The sequence below is a fragment of the Macrobrachium nipponense genome, chromosome 30 (assembly GCF_015104395.2).
Source record: "Macrobrachium nipponense isolate FS-2020 chromosome 30, ASM1510439v2, whole genome shotgun sequence".
NCBI classification, from domain to species: domain Eukaryota; kingdom Metazoa; phylum Arthropoda; class Malacostraca; order Decapoda; family Palaemonidae; genus Macrobrachium; species Macrobrachium nipponense.
In genome coordinates this window covers 32,284,191-32,303,690 of record NC_087218.1, presented here as the reverse complement: position 1 = coordinate 32,303,690, position 19,500 = coordinate 32,284,191, and the positions used below count along the sequence as shown (strand labels likewise).

General features: G+C 49.0%; 1 protein-coding gene across 1 annotated transcript in view; it reads left to right on the top strand.

Moving 5' to 3' along the window:
• The window catches only part of LOC135202408 (histone acetyltransferase KAT8-like), a 231,712-nt gene that overhangs the window by 40,492 nt on the left and 171,720 nt on the right, over positions 1-19,500 (top strand). The gene's annotated exons all lie outside the window — the stretch shown is intronic.

The window sequence follows — 19,500 nt, the reverse complement described above, 5'->3', positions numbered from 1 at the left end:
AGATCTGTCCTTTCGGGAAGAGATCTGGGGAAAGGCCAACCGTTCCATTCCAGTACCTCTGTGAACCATTCTCGAGCAGGCCAAAAGGGAGGAATTATGTATCCCGTTCTCGAGGACAAACTTGCTTATCACTCCCCCAGTATCTTGACACGGGGAAAAGCGGATGCATCTATGCACGACCAATCCATGAGCAGGGCATCGATTGCTAGGGCTCTGGGATCCTCCCCTAACGAGCAGAAGTTCTCCATCCTTCTGGAGAGGAACGTCGCAAACAGATCTACTTGAGGTTTCCCCCATAGAGACCACAGCTTCTGGCAGACTTCTGAATGAAGGGTCCATTCTGTAGGAAGGACCTGGTTCTTCCTGCTCAATCTGTCTGCCCTTATACGTATTCCTTCCTCCTTGAACGAATCTTGTCAGGAGTACTGTCTTTCGTTCCTCCGCCCAGATTAATAGAGTTCTAGCTAACTCGTAAAGGGAGAAAGAGTGGTGTCCCCCCCTGCTTTCTGATATATGCCAGAGCCGTGGTGTTGTTCGAGTTGACCTGGACCACCACGCTTCTGACATCCTCTTCGAAATGTCTCAGAGCCAAATGAATGGCTAGAAGCTCTTTCGCATTTATGTGCCAGGACATCTGTTCTCTCGTCCAGATGCCTGACACTTCCTTCGTCCCTAGTGTTGCTCCTCATCCTGTTTCCGAGGCGTTGGAGAACAACACTAGGCGAGGGTTCTGCAGAGACAAGGACACTCCCTCGTTCTTTCTCAGAGGTTCTAACCACCATCGCAAGTGGTTCTTGATGTTTTCCTGTAGAGGAAAAGAATCTGCCAGTTCTCCTGTCTTCCTGTTCCACATTCTCCTCAGGTAGAACTGCAGAGGTCTCATGTGCAGCCTCCCTAGAGAAACGAACTGCTCTAGCAATGAAAGGGTGCCCAGAAGACTGAGCCATTCCCTCGCCGAGCTTCGCTCTTTCTCTAGGAAGGCCAAGATCTTCTCCAATCCTCGCGCAATCCTTTCTTGGGATGGAAATGCTCGAAAACCCCGAGAATCCATCCGAATCCCCAGATAGACAATGTCCTAGCTGGGGATCGTCTGAGATTTCTCGAGGTTCACGAGCAATCCTAGAGATTTCACTAGATCCAGAGTTGTTTCCAAGTCCTCCAAACACTGCTGTCTTGACTTCGCTCTTATGAGCCAGTCGTTCAAGTAGAGTGATATTCTCACCCTTCAGATGTAGCCATCTTGCTACGTTCCTCATCAATGCCGTAAACACCTGAGGAGCCGTCGAGAGGCCGAAGCACAAAGCCCTGAATTGGTAAATCCTTCCCTGCACCATGAATCGAAGATATTTTCTCGATGAAGGATGCAGGGGAACGTGAAAGTAAGCGTCCTGAAGGGTTGGGAAGTCTCCATGGAGAACTTTGTCTTCTCCACGAAGCGGTTCAATGCACTCACGTCCAGCACAGGCCTCCACCCTCCCGAAGCTTTTGGTACTAAGAAAAGGCGATTGTAAAAGCCCGGGAGTGAGGAATCCTGCACTGTCTTGATGGCCACCGTTCCTTCTCCAACATTTGGCTGTACTAAACCCAACAGGGATTCCCTTTTTGCAGGATCTTTTGTACCTCGCTGAGACAGCTCCCTCGGTATCGTCGTCAATGGAGGTCTGTCTCTGAAGGGGATGAGATATCCTTGCCTCGAGGCCCTGCTTCTGAAAATGATATTGTTATGATACAATTAAAGTTTCATACATACTTACCTGGCAGATATATACATAGCTATCGACTCGTCGTCCCCGACAGAAATTCGAATTTCGCGGCACACGCTACAGGTAGGTCAGGTGATCTACCGGCCTTGCCGCTGGGTGGCAGGACTAGGAACCATCCCCGTTTCTAATCAGATTCTCTCTTCCACCTGTCTCCTGCGGGGAGGCTGGGTGGGTCTTCAATTGTATATATCTGCCAGGTAAGTATGTATGAAACTTTATTGTATCATAACAATATCATTTCATACATTCAACTTACCTTGTCAGATATATACATAGCTGATTGACACCCTTTGGTGGAGGGCAAGAGACAGCTAACTACTGACTAGACAGTTAAACAACATATGTTGTAGGTATTTATAGACCTTGGTTCCTCTGTGTTTCTAGACGAAGGGTTGACTTCCTAGCTATTGCATAGGAGTCTGCTTCGTCTCAAGAGCCTTAGCAAGATAGTGATCTGTGGCCAAGAGTTCTTGTGGGTCTACCGATGGGGGTCTTATCCACTTACTCGGTCGAGCCTAATTGGCATTTGTCAATGGGTGCTAATCCGCTTATATGACAACATGCCTATGCCTATTGCATAACTAAGGAGCGCAACACCGATCCCGATCACCTGTTCCTAACATGAGGGTTCGCGCTAAATTGAAAAAGAGTTATCCCCCAAACTCCTTTCAAACCTCAAAATCACTGAGTTAAAATAAATTCAACTCATTATTAAAGGATCAGTTGTCGGCTCCTTATCCCAGCAACGTATCCGCTGATACGTATAAACCAAGAGAGAGGATCTCTCGTAGGTTAACTTGAAGTCCTTCGTGTAATGAGCAGTCAACACATAGTTGCATCTCTCATATGTTAAAGCTAATATGTCTTCCTGACATATTGTTACGAAAAGAACAAGAATTTGCAAAAGCTCGCACTTCATGAGCTTTTAAATTCTCAGCTGTTTGAAGGTATCATCAAGTCACTTATGAAGTGCTTTAGAGATCACCATTGTTTCAAAGAAGACTAGCTTTCTTTGAACTGGATCTCATCTGGATGAAGCCTAGCGCCTGGCTTGCGCCTGGCTGGCGCGAGGAGTATCCTGTTTGGAATACTCCTGGCGCCTGACAGTCGTAAAACTCTTCGAATACTCCTGCCGTCTGGAAGGTGCATCTCGCTCCAAATACTCCTGGCTGAGGCCTGTTAGGAGTCTTAAGCCTCAGAATCTCTCCTGCCTGGCAGGAGTATCGCTCTCCGCCCAATACTCCCTGGCGCCTGGGAGGAGTATCGTGCTCGGAATACTCCTGGCGCCTGGCAGAAGTATCGCTTTCCTAGGAGGAGTATCGTGATCGGAATACTCCTGGCGCCTGTTAGGAGTATTAAGCTCAGAATACTCCTGGCGCTTGGTAGGCACATCGCGCTTCGAATACTCCTGGCGCCTGGTAGGGAGTAAAAAAAGTCTAGAATACTCCTGGCTCCTGGAGGAGTATCGAGGTCAGAGTACTCAAGGCGCCTGGCCAAGGAGTATCTCTTCCCGAATACTCCTGACCTCTGGAAGGCGCATCTAGTTCCGAATACTCCTGTGGCTTGGTAGGAGTATCGCTCATGGAATGCGCCTTTCGAATGGCAAGTATATTGCGCTTAGCTGGCGCATACTCCTATCAGGAGTTCTCTCTTCTCAGTTGGCTCTTGTTGCTTGGATGAAGATCTGGGCCTAGAACGATCTACAGTAAAGTCAGGCTCTTTGCGCCTACTTGGCGCCTGGCTCCTAGTTGGCGCCAGACGCTTGGCAGGAGTTACTTCCTTTCCCACGTCTCGCCTGCCTAACGCATCGCTCCTCCCAGAGATGGCCGCTTGTGCGACAACTCCCCTGTAGGGTTCGTCGCGCCCGACAGGATACTCGGTATTTGGATCTCTAATCGGAAGCCTGTCATCCTTTTTACGAGTAGGCTCTTTAGAAAGTACTCCTACCAAAGACGCTAATTGCTCCTGCACATTCATCAAAATTTAGTCAGCTACATCCAGTAGACGATAGGAAATCTCAAAAGTCCGAGAGACAAGTCTTCCTCCGAGGAGGATCCTTATTGCATACTTCCGTTGCTAACGAGTTCTCCTCCTACATGTTGATGAGTTTTCTCGTTGCAGAAGCTTCCCTATCCTTGCCCGAAGGAATGGGAAGGAGCTTGGAATTTTAAAGAGATTCTGAGCTGAAATTGGTAGACTCCTGATTTCTAGCTCTTGAATGTATCTCTCTGAACCTTTTGGGAAGTAGTTTGAGCCCTCCTCCTCGCTTCCAAAGATTCTGTCAGTAAAACGTTTAAACCTTGTCTTCTTCTGTAGATGACAATGTCACTACATTACCCGGACAACGAAACCTCTATCTGAAAGCGTTGATCCAGGAATAAAAGGCTTTAGTTCTCTTGCCAAAAACATACTATGCTGGCCAGCACCCATTGCCGAGTCTTCATAGAATTTGATTTCCAGATTCTAAAGCCCAAAATTTCACTTGTCCATTTTGATCGTTTAGGACCAAGAGAAACATTTGATTAGGAGCAGTTCCATCTTGTCGGAACACGAATCTGAGGCCCAAATTAGGATCCCATTCTACGTATAAGATCACTTACTCTTATCGTATAGAGGTATTGTATAAGATCCCGAAGATCTTAATTCTCTACCATCTCTAATATTCTTTGTCTAGACAGAGTATATCTTTTTACTGTGTTCATTGATAGCATAAAATACCAAGGTGATTCTTCCCTCTGCAAAGGGAAGTAAAACCATTATGTGGTTCACGGAGGTATCGGAAGAGGGACAAGTTTCCCCTTTCTATCTAGCACGATCTGCAGCAACTCTATGTCTTTAACATATTTAAAGGAATTATCAAGCTTCCCTTGAAAAATCCTCTCATTCATATTTACTTCTGGTCAGTCTGCACGCAGACAGACTCCAGTGAATCGGTTTTTCAGGTCCAATGTTTATAATAGATTCCGATAAAATCTCTACTCTCTTAGAAAAACCTTCCGACACATGCTGAAAGAAGAACGTGACCTCTGTGAATCCAACCTTTTTATTGCCAAAATGATGCATTCATCTTCTTCCTTTGACGCCCATTATTTAATATGTGTTAAGAATATATATAAACTAGGGGAAAAAAGACTAAGTTTATTCCCCTATTTGTAAATTAAAGATGCGTATCTTGCTACCTCTCTTGTTTTCGAGGAAAGGAAGCAATCTATAAGAAGCTCGTTCATCTTCTGCCTTGCGAAGAGATCTGTGAATACTTTCCGCATGGGTCTGACAACTCTTTCCAATAAATGTTAAATCGTGCTCTGCCGAATTAAAATCCTTTATAATCCCGTCACATTGTGGTAAACAGCATTCATCTAGGAAACTCTTGTAAGGATAGTAGGAACGCTGTAATTAACCACGGTTGTGGTGCATAAGGCTTAATCGTATCGTTATCTTAAGGTGTATTTCCTACTACATTCTTTCCTCGCCGAGGCAGAGAGATATCCTTAGCAAAAACGAATATGATGTTATTCATGTTTGCCTAAAAAAAGAAAAAAAAAAAAAAAAAAAAAAAAAAAAAAAAAAAATCCCCTCAATTCGTGGTTAAGTCCCTGATTGGTATGGGGAATATACGGTGAAGCATTCGATCCCTTAGGAGAGAAGGATGTAACCAACTGTTCACGACCGAGAACCGGATGGTACTAGATGGCTCATCAATTACAGCCGTCTCGTTCACTGCCTGGCTGCATTCATTCTGAGTTGCCAGTTACTCCCTTCAATGAATGGAGTAAACACTTACAGCCTAACATATGCTCCGCTGGTGCCGGTAGCGATAAGGTTAGATAAAAACCAGAGCCCTGCTAAATACGTGTGGTAACCATGTTGGAAGAGACTATGGTGTCCGCCAGTGGCGGAGGCACAAGAATCAACCAACTAGGAGTGGTGGTAAAGGAAACCACAACGGATAATGGCGGGGATGGTTGATTAACATAATTATAAAACACATTCATTGTAAAATATCTTAAATTAGGGTATATATCCTTAACATAGAACAGTAACAATATCAATGCAACTTCTCTCCACCCGTCTACTAGAAGAGTGCGTAGGTAAGGGTAAGCTCCCTTCCGGTAGCGAGGGAGAGATAAAGGATATAGTAGGCAAGCAAACGACCATCCATAGTACCCACCCTACCCGCTAGCGGAGCCAATAACCTATAACCAAAGGGGCCCCGGCTGCGACGGAAGGCTCCTTCCGTATCGTAAGGGAGGAGGCTGAGTAATGGGTATGGGGGGGAAGGAGGTCCCGGTGAAACACGGCGGGAGCGAGGAAAGGGGGAAGGGATGGCCTACTCCTTCCCACCTCACCAACTACCCGTATGGAGACCCGGTACCTCATAGTGGTCGCCCTATACCCCCTGCTGGCGGAACCCCCCGGCACCTCCGGAATGTGAGAGAAGGCTATGAGGTTGTTATGACAACCAAGGGGTCCCCCAGCTCCTCCCTACATCGGAGAGGGAGGGCAGGGCAGGGTGAGGTGCTATGGAACAGCGTGACTACTAGTGGCCTAGGCCGCGATCACCACAATCGTGGTAGGGCCACGTGAACCAAGCTGTACCAATACATGGAACAGCCTAGGCTAGCCTAACACCCTAAATAATAATAATAATAAACACATCGAAAGGTGGAAGAGACACTTTTAGGAAAAAGAGAGAAAAAGAGCCCAGGAGGAGGCAACTATTCCAAGAAACAGTAGCCTACCTCGGAGCCAGCGATAGCCGATGTAGAGCAAGAGCCGGGATGCTGGGCCAGAATAAAATAATGATAGCCCTAAATACCAATCAAGAGAATGGTAAGAGGGCTAAACTAGCTAAACTCGATGTAAAACAATGAACGTGATAAAGTAAGCCCATAAGTATAAGAAGTCCCAGTATGGAGGACCGGGAATTCTTACGAGGCAGCATGGCCGCCACGAGACAACCGGGGAACCGTATATGACCTATAAAAAGGAAAATACTGGTACCCGGAAGATAAAACTATGATAAAATATTACTTATGAGGTACTTAACTTAGCCGTGGCAATTGCTGAACGCTCCATCGTAGAAAACGAGATAAATCACAAATAATAACAGCACGAGAGAAAACTGCGTCAAGACGCTGGTGCTAAAAATTAAGGATGACCGCTAGGGGCGCTGCTGTCCGTGGCGTCCTCTAGTAGTAGTAGTAGAGGCTGCATCGCCCGTTGGTATCAGCTCTCTCTTATGGGGATTCTGATGGAAGTTCTAATTGGTGTTTGGCTCGTGGTAGTGTTTCCACACTCGCCCTATTTCATACCGACACTTCTTTTTAAGAGTGAGCGAGTCAGTCCTACTGACATTTTTCTTAATTTGTTTTTTCTCTGGTAATTTTAGGATATTTTACCTAGAAAGATGATATTAAGGATTACTTTCATAGGGCGACACGAGCCAATCACCCAGAAATAGATTTTTCCTTCGTCAAAATCCTTTTATTCTCGAGTCTAAGAAAGCTCTCAATAATGCAAATTTAAGCCAAACAACCTTTGTTAAATACCGAAGCTTGAGTAGGTATTGTCGTAACAAACCTTTTAAGCGAAGTCCTTACTAGGAAAATCCTGTAAGGATATAGTATATTTCCGTAGCGAACCAGAAAGGCAACTATGGTCTGCGTATATGACTTGTCATTCAGTAGTCGTCTACAGCAAGCCTTCTACGACACTCTTTCTTTTCCGACATGCAGAGAAAGAATGGAAATCTTACTCTCTTCGTTTCATTTCGTCAATAATCCCGAATGAGTATTAGTCGAAAGAAAATCGCAAATGACAACCGAGGATCGAAGAGAATCTCTCCAGCTTTTATTATCTTGGAGATAAGTCCGTATTTTACGCCTTTCTTATCTGGAAGAGCCTCTAATCAATGAATGAGAGCTCGTACGAATCTTGTTCAACTTCCAAAACGATTGCCCCATCTTTCTGTAAATGGTTGGTTGCATTATTTTTTAGAAGGAGGATGATTTTAATTCCTGTTACTAATACTGAAGTAATTCTCACAATTCTGCTCTATCTTCCATTCCTCAAGTTGGGACAAGATTGAGCAACCGAGGAGAGCGCTTCCTTTCGAAAGGTGAAGGGCTTTTAGCAGTACCGACTCTAACCTGACAAGGGTTACGGCAGCCTGTGCTACATCTTGAGTCCCTGCCTGGAAAAAGCCGAACTTGCTCTTGCCTTTATGCATTAAGAACGATCCTGACAATGGCAACGGCCGCCTGTGCGACAACTCCCGTCCCTTTCAGGAGAAGCCTCGAATGTCTTTCACCTTTCGCCTGGAGGACTCTTGGCGGTTGTCAGGCTCTTCTTGTAGGAGAAAGTGCCTGGCGCTAAGCAGGAGTATCTTGCCTAGAATACTCCTGGCGCCTGGGAGGAGTATCGCGATCGGAATACTCCTCGTCCTCGGAATACTCCTGGCGCCTGGCAGGAGTATCGCGCTCCGAATACTCCTGGCGCCTGGGAGGAGTATCGCGATCGGAATACTCCTCGTCCTCGGAATACTCCTGGCGCCTGGCAGGAGTATCGCGCTCCGAATACTCCTGGCGCCTGGGAGGAGTATCGTGCTCGGAATACTCCTGGCGCCTGGCAGAAGTATCGCTTTCCTAGGAGGAGTATCGTGATCGGAATACTCCTGGCGCCTGGTAGGAGTATCACGTTCCGAATACTCTTGGCGCCTGGAAGGAGTATCGTGCTCGTCGGAATACTCCTGGTGCTTGGCAGGAGTATCGCGTTCCGAATACTCCTGGCGCCTGGGAGGAGTATCGTGATCAGAATACTCCTGGATCTTAGCAGACGTATCGCCCTTGGAAAGTTTTCTTGTTGGAAAGTTCCGAGTGCTTATAATTCGACAATACTTCCATTTTCGACATGGCCCTCCCTTTCTTCGAATGAGAAGGACTTCCATTTCCGATGAAGATCCTGGTTCATAGTGCTTCAGCGCTTTGCGCCTATATTCAGGCCCTGGCCCTTCAGGTGCTTTGCGCCTCGTTTCAGGCGCTTTGCGCCTTGTTTCAGACGCTTTAGGCGCATTGAGCCTCGTTACCGGAGCTTCATGCCAGAGCTAAGGTAGCTTAAAAGTTAATTTATATATATGTGTACTCACTAAACGAGATCCATATAATTCATTCGATCAACAAATATTCTTTAATATCTAATTCGTTCTTCTCAGAATAGATATATTTTCATATATAGTACCGATGAGGAATTTATTGAAATAACTATTTCAAACCCCCATGGGATAGCCCCCCCCCCCCCCCCCCCAGCCCCCCCCCCCCCCCCCCCCCCCCCCCCGTCCAACCGTACGGGGGGACGAACCCGGATAGGGCAATGCCTCTACCGCAACTGTTATCGAATGATTTCTTCCTTTCTCCGTCTCTTCTGAGGTTCCGATAGCCAGACGAGATTATCTTGCATCTTCATTTAATCTACGCCGTTGAATGTTTCTTCTCCTTATTCGTCAAGACGATAATAATAAGGGGGAACACATTGAATTAGGATGCCTTTCCAATGGCTATCCCTGGCAGTCTGGGACGTTCTACAGAACCTGCCGAGGGGACGCCTGATCGGTGGGGATTCTCCATAACCTCCGTAAGGCTTTCGACATTCCTTCTCCTCTGGGCCTGTGAGCTGGAAGAGGTCTAGGCCTGGGAGCGAGACAGAGCCGATCAGACGCACCCTCTATTGCAATGGGGAACACTATAATCACTTCTTACCTTATAATAGCTCGTATCTTGAGCTACATTCCTTTATCTTCAAATTGCAAATGAATTTGTAGTTTCTGTGAAGTAAGAAGGTGATGAGGAAACAACACTACTAGTACTGTTAATATTCTAACTGCTTGTCAGAACGAGGGCTATTAAAGCTTCTAAAGAAAGCATCTCTAGTTCTATGTTTTTCTGACTTCCTCAAATAGGAAGTTACCTTATTTTCCTCAATCAAATTCTAACATTATTACACTTTATCAATGAATAAATATTTATATTTCCCTTTCTTGCAAACTATGTAATTGTCTACCGAAAAACTTCGGTAGTTACACATCCTCTATTCTTTGAAAACTTCGAAGTTAATTCATTAAAAGTTTATTAAAAAGTTATTAAAAACGTATGCCAAACCACCGATCCAGTACTTCCTGTAAAAGTCGGCCCAGAAGATCGATGGCGATGAAACACGAAAATCAAATCAGGAGGGAAAGTAAACATATGTTTTACCTTCCCAGCGACAGAGAGAATCTGATTAGAAAAACGGGGATGGTTCCTAGTCCTGCCACCCAGCCGGCAGGCCGGTAGATCACCTGACCTACCTGTAGCGTGTGCCGCGAAATTCGAATTTCTGTCGGGGAACGACGGAGTCGATAGCTATGTATATATCTGACAGTAAGTTGAATGTATGAAAACTTCAGTAGCCTGGCCCCCACTGGTGCTTGGAGGACTGGTATCTCACTTGGACTTCTTCGTCGCTCTAATGGAAGAAGACCTTCCTCTCTTTCCCTTTCCACTCCTCTCTTCCTAGGGGCTCGGCCTGATGAGCTCCCTCGAAATGGCAGCTGAGCACTTCTTGGCTCCCTCTTCGTGGCAGGAACAGCTGGTCTTGACTTTTTAGCTGATTGTACAAGCAAGTCTTGTGTTGCCTTCTCAGTCAGCGAGTGAGAAATATCCCTCACTAACTGAGAAGGGAACAGCTGTTTAGACAGAGGGGCGTATAAGAGAGACGCCCTCTGAACTTGGAGAGACTGCTTTCGTTAAAATGAGCTAAAGACAGCTCTCTTCTTAGAATTCCTGCCCTGAAAAGGAATGCCACTTTCCACTGATCCATCTTGCACCGCCTTATCCATACAGGCAAGCACACTATGCAGGACTTCGGGTTTCCAAAAAATCGGGGTCTTGCGTCTCTTGGCCAAAGCCCCAAGGGACCAGTCTAGGAAGTTAAAAACTTCCAAGACATGGAATACTCCCTTGAGGAGATGGTCCATTTCCGACATAGTCCAGCTTGTCTTAGCAGATGGAAGCGCGTGTCTTCTTGCCGAGTCCACAAAGGTCGAAAAGTCTGCGTATGCAGAAGCGGGAAGAGCGAGTCCCATTGCTTTCCCCCCGTGTTTATACCAAATCCCTCTCCTTCCCGCCTAGTCTGGAATGGGGGACAGGTAAACACAAGTCTTCCCCACCGTCCTCTTTGGATTTAAGCCAAATTCCTAAGAGCCTGCAAAGCCCTCTTCATTGTGATGGTAGGCTGCATCTTCAAAAAAAAGAGGAAGACTTTGAAGTCTTCGTGCTTGAAGAATAAAGGACCGAGGATAAGGCGGGGCAGCAGGACTCAGAGACCTTCCTCCGAAATTTTATTCTTTTCAAATAAAAGGGAGGGCTGCCAAGGTCTTATAGTCCCGAAAGACCTTGCCCCCTTATTTGCTTCCGGAGTCCGAAAAACATCTTCCAAATCTTGAGCAAGTGACCACTAGGAGAAGAGGTGAAGCGCAACCGATGGAGGACTCCTCCTCTAAGCAAGGTGAGGGGCTCTTAGCAATACCGACTCTAACTTGACAAGGGCTACGGCCGCTTGTGTGACGTCTTGAGTCCCTGCCAGGAGAAGGCCGATCTTTGCCCTTTGCCTTTACTTGCATTAAGACTCCTGATAAGGACGACGGCCGCCTGTGCGACAACTAAAGTCCCTATCAAGAGAAGGTCTTGAATGTTTAAAAATTTTAAAAACCTCTCACAGAATCAGCCACATCCTGACAAGGGTGGACTAAGGCCGCCTGTGCGACGTCTAGAGACCCTGTCAGGCGAAAACTGATCCTGCGAGAAGTCTCAAAGAGGAGCCTCTCGGTCGCTTCTAGCTCCATGTCGATGAAGATGGAGATCTTGGTTCATGGCTCCTGGTTGGCGCCTGGCGCTTGGAAGATGTATCAATCCTGGACAGTCTATCATGGCTGGTAGGCACTCAGGCGCCAGGCTCCCGGAATGCGCCTCAGGCGCCAGGCGCCTGGAGGAGCCTCAGGCGCCAGGGGCGCCCGGACTAGATCAGGCGCCTGGCGCCTGGTAGGAGTTTCAGGCGCCTCATGCGCCTTTCTGTATTTATGGTACTTGTAGAATACTCCCGCCTCGTAGGCGTTTTGCACCTGGAAGGAGCCTGGCGCCAGACTCCTGGCAGGCGCCTCATCCGAGCTGTCAGAGACTTCCACCGGACGGGATTTCTTAACGGGAAGGAAGCGATCCTTTCTCCTGGGAGGATCCTTCTTCAAAATTCCCACCAACGAAGATATCTGCTGTTGCATTTCCCTCAGGATCTTAGTAGCTGCGTCTTCTTTCTCCGTATCCGATCTAGGGGAAGGAGGCATTTTGATGAATATATTCTTTGTCTTCTTTTTCCGGGTTGGATATTCTTCCGGGAAATTCTTCAGGGCTGGAGTCCAAAGCTGGCGACTTCCCAAGATCTTTTAGAAGGTCTCGACAGCTGTCCGAACTCCATCCTTTCTTTGAAGAAGAAGGAATCGGATGAAGAAAAAACACTGTTTCAGGATGCCCTTCCAACGGCTATCCTTGGGCAGTCTGGGACGCAACTACAGAAAACCTGCCGATAAGGGGACGCCGACCGGTGGGGTTTTGAAACTCTGAAACCCCTTCGGCTTTCGACATTCCTTCTCCTCTGGCTTGGGGGGACTTGGAAGAGGCCTAGACCTGGGAGCGAGGACAGAGCGATCAGGACGCACCCTCCACTTCACTGGGAACACTTTTCACTTTGCTTACCTTCTAAATCCTTCAATTTGCGTTCCATCTTCAAAAGGGAAGCTTTCAAATTTGCAATTTCCGATGTTGAACTTGCAGAATCAGATAATTGAGAAGGTAAAGCTGTATGGGAGGAAGCAATTACATTAGAACTACTAACTGGCTCGTTAGAGACCGACCTACTCAAACTTTTGGAAGAGTCTTTCTAGCCCCATCCTTTCCAATTTTCTCAAATATGAGTTAAGAAGAACCTTCCATTCCTCCTAATTTAAATTCTTACATTCATCACATGTATTCGATTGTGAACATTCATTCCCTCTACATCTCTTACAAGTAGTGTGAGGGTCCACCGAAGCTTTCGGTAGTCTCACATTACAACTTTCATCCACACACACTCTGAACGAAAAAACTAGAGTCAGACATTCTGAGAAAAATCCAAATCCAAATCCAAAAAACAGATCCACAAAAGCGTAATATGCCAGGCCAGAGATCCAATACGTCACAAAATATCAGTCTAGAAGATCAACGGCGATGAAACACGAAAGTCAAAGTCAGGAGGAACTAGCAACGATGTTACTAGTACCGGCAACAGAGAAAATCTGGTTCTAGAACGGTAATGGTTCCTATTCCTGCCACCCAGCGGCAGGCTGGTAGATCACCTGACCTACCTGTAGCGTGTGCCGCGAAATTCGAATTTCTGTCGGGGACGACGGAGTCTATAGCTAAGTATATCTGACAGGGAAGTTGAATGTATGAAAAAAATGACAATTTGTCCAAAATTGCATTTTTACTCACTATACAAACCTGAGGTCCTTTTACAATAGGAAGGTACTAGCGGCAGCTGGATAGGTCGTAAGCTTCGAACAAGGGATTCGGTAGTTAACTGCTTGTCCGCAGGCAGGTCGCAGCGCAGCGCGACTGGTAGGTAAACAAATCACTTTTGCTTTTGTTTTGGCCCAAGCAAAAACTGCAGAGTGAGGGGTGGCATGAGGTGGGGCTATGTGTAAAAGGACCTCAGGTTTGTATAGTTAGGAAAAATGCAATTTTGGACAAATTGTCATTTGTTCCGACACGGCATACAAACCTTCGGTCCTTTTACAATAGGAAGACTCACTTCTTGGTGGTGGGTGAATCTGAGTCTTTTTTTTGTGAACAGACTGGTGTTCGCCCAACCTTGGAAGCCTCCCTGGTCGTAAGAGCGAGGGAGGGATCCAAGCCTCTGTCCGATTGATCGGGGGGGTGTGCACCGCAGGATCAATGGTCAGACCTCTGGACCAAGTACTAAGAGAGAGGCAAGCGTATCTCTTCGTACCAGCAAACAAGAACAAGTTCCTATTTGCAAGAGGCAACAACGTTTATGGTTTGTCTCTTGTGGCATCCACTTCCCCCCCCCCCCCCCTTGTAGGAGGAAGTGGTGGATATTCGCTCCCATCCCTAGTGAAAGGGATAGGATGGGGCTCTGTCGAGTAGCTCACCGGCATCTCGTCCTTATCCAGCAAGGTGATGACCGTATCCCTCTACCCACAGGTAGAGGGGTAGAAAAAGATAGGAAAAGAGAAGCCAGTCACTCTCTCATTCACTTATCTATTCTTACAGTCACACAGGACTCGATGCTGTTCAGCCTGCTAGGGTCTGGGTTAGCTAGACAACGTGTTGAGCAGCCACCACGGGTCCTAAGGAAAACGATCCAAGGACCTGTGGGCAATATCCAAAAGGTAAAGAAGGAGGTGCCAGTGGTCTGGTTGTACCAGACCCCTGCCTTCAGTACCTGCGCCACGGAGAAGTTCTTGTGTAACTCGAGGGAGTGTACTTCTAGGTCATCTTGGTGCTGACGAAGAGTCTTCAACACTCCGCCTGGGTGATGTCGAGTTTCTTCAGAAAAGCGCGGTCGCGCTTTCACAGGACAAGCAGCATCTCCTTCGCATCGAAGGCTGGTGAAGTCCATTAGGGAGGGGATTGTGAACGACTCGACCAATCGTCAGGGACCGAAGGGTTCTGAGTCTTCGCTAACGAAGTTCGGTATGAAATCGAGCGTCACGGATCCCCATCCCCTGGATGCTTGACTTCGCAGGCAAAGTCATGCACATACCTCAGAGGAAAAGAAGGGAATTGTCGTATGAGCTATCCCTCTTCTCGACTTCGGTGATGTCCTGTACCCATACTGGTCTATCCGTCTGCAGCGAAGTTGTTGTTCTCGGTAGTGGATAGGACACCGACACTCAATGGTGGGTGTCGATGGTATGGGTACTGTGACAAGCCGTTAGGACGAAGAAAAGATTGTTATGGAACACCGAACTAAGTCCACGCGAAGTTCGTAACAGACTTGGGCGCTCTGACAGCTGCCTGCTGACTGCGTTTCGGTAGGAGGCAAGTTGTCCAAGCACCCGAGCAGAGCACGTGACCTTCTTCGCCTTAACAGGGTTATGCCAAGAGATAAACAAATAATTGTTCGTCACCGATGCCAGAAGGCAAGGTGATGACTCTCTTAAGGCATGTGCCCAAACAGGCGAAAGTCAATTGCCTTCTGAGACCGAGGTCCTTGATGCAAGATATCTCATAGTATAGTTGATTCTCGGGTAAGGAGAAACAACACTATGTGCCGTTGAAGACGAAGGTGTACAGAAAATGCAACCTACGTCTTCCCAGCTGAACCGAGAGAAGGATTCTCAAGATTCTGAACCTGTACTACAAAGACTGAGAACGCTAACCGCTATTGATTGCTGTCCGGTGAGGATCGTAGTTGCAATAAAAGCGGAGCGCTTCCAGTAATGAAGACAGGGAACTACTGCCTGAAGAACTGCTTCTCATGGGCTGAACATTTGGAGGTAGAGCTGTCAGGTCGGAGAGTAGGCGATGTCTTCTGACATATCTGTTAATTCGGGGAGCGCAATGAAATTGCACACCTACGAATACGAGATATTTTGAAGACAAACTCAGATGTCTGCAAAAATCATTCGCATTATCGCAGTGCGATGCAGCGGTTGACTAGTACAGACTTCTGTTACCGTGCGGTAAACAGAAAGATGAAAGAGTCCAAGAGATATCTCTGTAGAAAATTCTCGCAATGTCGAAGGCGATGAAAATCGAGCGTCACAGCAGTAGATGGTCCTTCATTATTGCGAGGAATCCCCAGTTAATCAGAGACCTAAGTCCATGATTGTTGGGCAGAGATACGGTTCGGTAGTCAATCCAACCAGGGGAGAGAGAGAGGTATCCGACCGTAGCATCTCCGAGACCTAGCTGATACTGAGCGCTATCAGGCAGTTCAATACGCAGTAGCTCTCGGTGACTCGTCATCCTGAGTTGCCAGGTAATCCATTATTCCACGAAGGAATGCGTTCGGCTAGAACCATCGAGCATAAAGAATACGCTCGAGCAATTATATTTAACCGAAACGAATTTCGGTAAATACAAAAGCTGATTTGGTGTTGTCATGACAATACCAAGTATCTAAATCGAAACTGATAACTGCTGGGAGGTTGCAGGCAACCCCGAGTTGCAGTTCAATTAAGATACAATTCGTCTCGGTCACAAACCGTAGAGTTAACTACGGTATGCGCCTACCACGGACAATTCAACTGTTAAAGAATCATGTCGCGAGGGTAATATACGTAGTATATTTGTAGGTTCTGTACCACGACCTCCATCCTAAATTCTTTCCCCTCGAGGAAAGAGAATAAGGATTGGAGATCGACCGCCTTCGTTCTCTAGTCAAGAGAGTGAAGGAGAAGTCTTTCCCAAAGGAAAGCTTCAATGGTGAACAGACTACCGAAGACGATAGTTCAAGCCAAACTGGAAGTTCCCGTCCGTTCTTCTCTATTCCAGGTTAAGCGCCTACTGTGAGATACTCTTCTTTCAGCAGCGGTCTTCTTCCAAATGCTAGAAATTACAGGAATTTGAGCATAAGCGAGGTTCCCGATTATCGTGTAACAATTATCGGGGATTCTCGCTCACTTTGGACCGTCGGTCTCGCCTAAGTGTTTGGAGATCATAAAAAAACTCGAACACCTCTGAGTGCGCTAGAAATTCCGTTAGAATTCTAAGCACTCTGCGAAACCCCCCCCGAATTCGTCAGACGATATCGGCTGGTGGTCCTCTCGATTCCCGTAGAAATCGAGAGAAAAGGGGCAGGATCCTCCTCCAATGACCGGGCTTACGTCAGGTAGGACCCGAATGGTCCCCCCCGGTAGCGCAGCCCCTAACGTGGGATCTTACAGAGAAATCTCTGTAGGATCCCTCCTCCCCTTTCCCTTCGTAGCGTAAGGAGAGAGGGAATGGGGAGGAATTGGATACTGGCTCGCCTTCCCAGCGGATCTAGCAGTTGGAGAAGAAAAGGAGCAGCCATCGCCTTACGGCGATGGCCTCTCAGAGCCTGGGAAAACGTATCGTCAGGAGAAAACGTTTTCCCGAGGAGGGTTACGAACTCATACTGTAGGTACGTGTCTGCCGCCACTGTGAACGTCGTCTGGGTGGGGGGTGGGGCTGATCGACACCTGACAGGAGAGAGCCGATACCGCTCCGACTCATTCCAGTCCTCGTCGAGGTCGAAACCTCAGGAGGACCGAAGGGGTATTTAAATACGGTGTCCGAAGACACGTATAAACGCCTCTGTCGCAGTAGAGGAGGTGAAGTGGCTTGTTCGACCGTCCAGAACTGAGAGAGCCTTCTTGTCGGAGACGAGAGACTACCTGGTTCAACACAGTCGGCAAGCCTCCGATCGCGGCAGACCCACCGTCGATTTGGGTTGCCCTCTCGGGCCCCAAAACGACTCGAGCCGAGACGTGGCTCTGCTGGGTGGGAGCGGCGATCCTTCCCCGAGTCATTGTGCTGACAGATCAGCGCCGCAACCTCGGCAAAGTTCCTCTGGATCTCGGAAGTCACAGCATCTTGCAGAGTGGGACCGTTTAAGCCCTTCGAAGAACAAGAGCATATTCCGAGAACCTTCCTCCCGAAGAAGGGGGAACAGCGACAGCCCTCTCGGTCTTCCCCATCCACTTGCTCATAACGTCCTGGCCCGGTCCAAGAACCGTGCCTGGCACGTAGGGTTAGGGCGTTGTGGTGGGATCATGAGGGGTGGGCGCACCCCTCACGATCCACTCCCCACTACCTCGCTCCTCCCGGTGTAACCCGAGGAGGTTGAAGGTACTGGGAGAGGCAGACCTGACGCTCCCTCGTTGCTCGCTGGCAGAACCAGCAGGCTTGGAGAGCTGCAGGCGATCGTCAACCCGCGGTGGCGATCGAGCTGCAGACCTAGTCGAGCCGTCTCGCTGTGGAGAACGGCTGGACCGAGAACAGCGGCCCCGGTCTCGTGTGTCAGAGGAGCTGGTGCTGGTCGCCGTACCCGATCGCTCTCTGTGAGAGCGACGGTCAGGCGACCGGCGAGCTCCACTGTCACGGTGAGATCGGTGCGTATCCTCACGGTGCGTCAGTTCGCTGGTACCAGCCGTGGCTGGTGCCGGCGAACGGGAGGACCTCTTCCCAGCCTCAGCCCACCGGCGGTCGGTCGTGGACCGTCACGTCCCCCAGGGTAGCCAGCTGTTCACCGCGAGAGTGAAGAGCTGGTCTGGTGAGAGTCGCATGAGCGGCTGTCACCAGTCTTCCGCCCCGTGCCGTGAACCTGACGCTGAGCGGACTCAGAGGTCTGGTTTCCTGGCTGCACGGTCGCTGGTAGGCGACCGTACACTCGGTACTTCCCGCGAACGAGAGGCCGAGACGGACCCTGATGCAGTGGCAGAACCACTGACACCAGGCGAGGAAGTACCGGTGTTAGCCGGTACCCCTCTGGTCCCCGTAGTCTTCTTCCTTGCGGAAGAAGAGACGGGCCCCGCTCCCGAAGGAGCAGAGGACCAGCGGAAGGAACCCTCCCGTCCCACCACGAGGTGAGACGGTCCCGAGAAGCTCCCGAGGAAGCTTCTTAGGAGGGAGGAGGCGACCTTCTTCTTCCTCGGCTGTAAAGCCTTAGAAGTCGAAGGGGAAGAGGCGGCGGCCGACGACGATGAAGAAGATGAAGACGACGACCACGACACCTTCCTCCTCTTCTTCGTCAGCTCAGGGACAGACGTAGATCTGCTATCCAGGGCGGAGCCTGGGGCTGCTGTAGCCGAAGCCACAGGGCCCGGACGCACCTGTACAGACAGACCAAAGTCTGGGGTAGTACCACACGAACAGGGACGACATCAGCAGGTATGGGCATCCCAGGAACAGCAGCACGGCCAGCACAGCATCGGTAGGGATCAGCCAGCGCAGCAACGGCAGGAACAGCCAGCGCAGCAACGGCAGGGACAGCCAGCGCAGCAACTGCATGGACAGTCAGCCCAGAATCGGCAGGTACGGCAGGCAGCACCGGAAACACGGAAGTGGAGCAGCAGCCAGCAACATCCTGGTACCAGCGGCAGGTCCAGGGTGCGAGTTCTAGGGCAGCGGAAGTGTGGTCTGCTGCAGCGCGGCAACCACGAGCGGCGGCGGCACGCCCCCCTCTCTGGTACGGTCGGCGACGGCATTTCACAGCGGCTGTAGGCAAGACTGTTACCGCGTGAGGCGAGTATACCAGGTGAGGAGGGACGTCGTCACCTGGTTGCGTGGTCACCCACTGCATGGGTGACCGCAGTAGGCCAGACATAGAACCGCAGCCCCTGGACACCAGCACGCCCTGCAAATGGAAGGACGCCCACACCTCACACCAAGGTCCACGCTCGTGGGCAGTAGCACCTGCGGAAATAATAGTAGTATCGATTAATGGGGGGGAAATCCCCTCGTGCGGGGGTTTTGATCCCTCCCGAACGAGTGGAAGACCCCTAATACAATTGTACATCGGGCAACCGAGCGCCCTCCCCGCGCTCGCGACGGATCTGGGCGAGGAGAAGAACGCCGGATAACCTCCCCCCCCCCAACCAAGGGGAAGAGCCATCTGTGGAACTGAGCGGGGGGGGTCTCGTTCACCCCGCACAGTACCCATATACCCAACAACAATATAA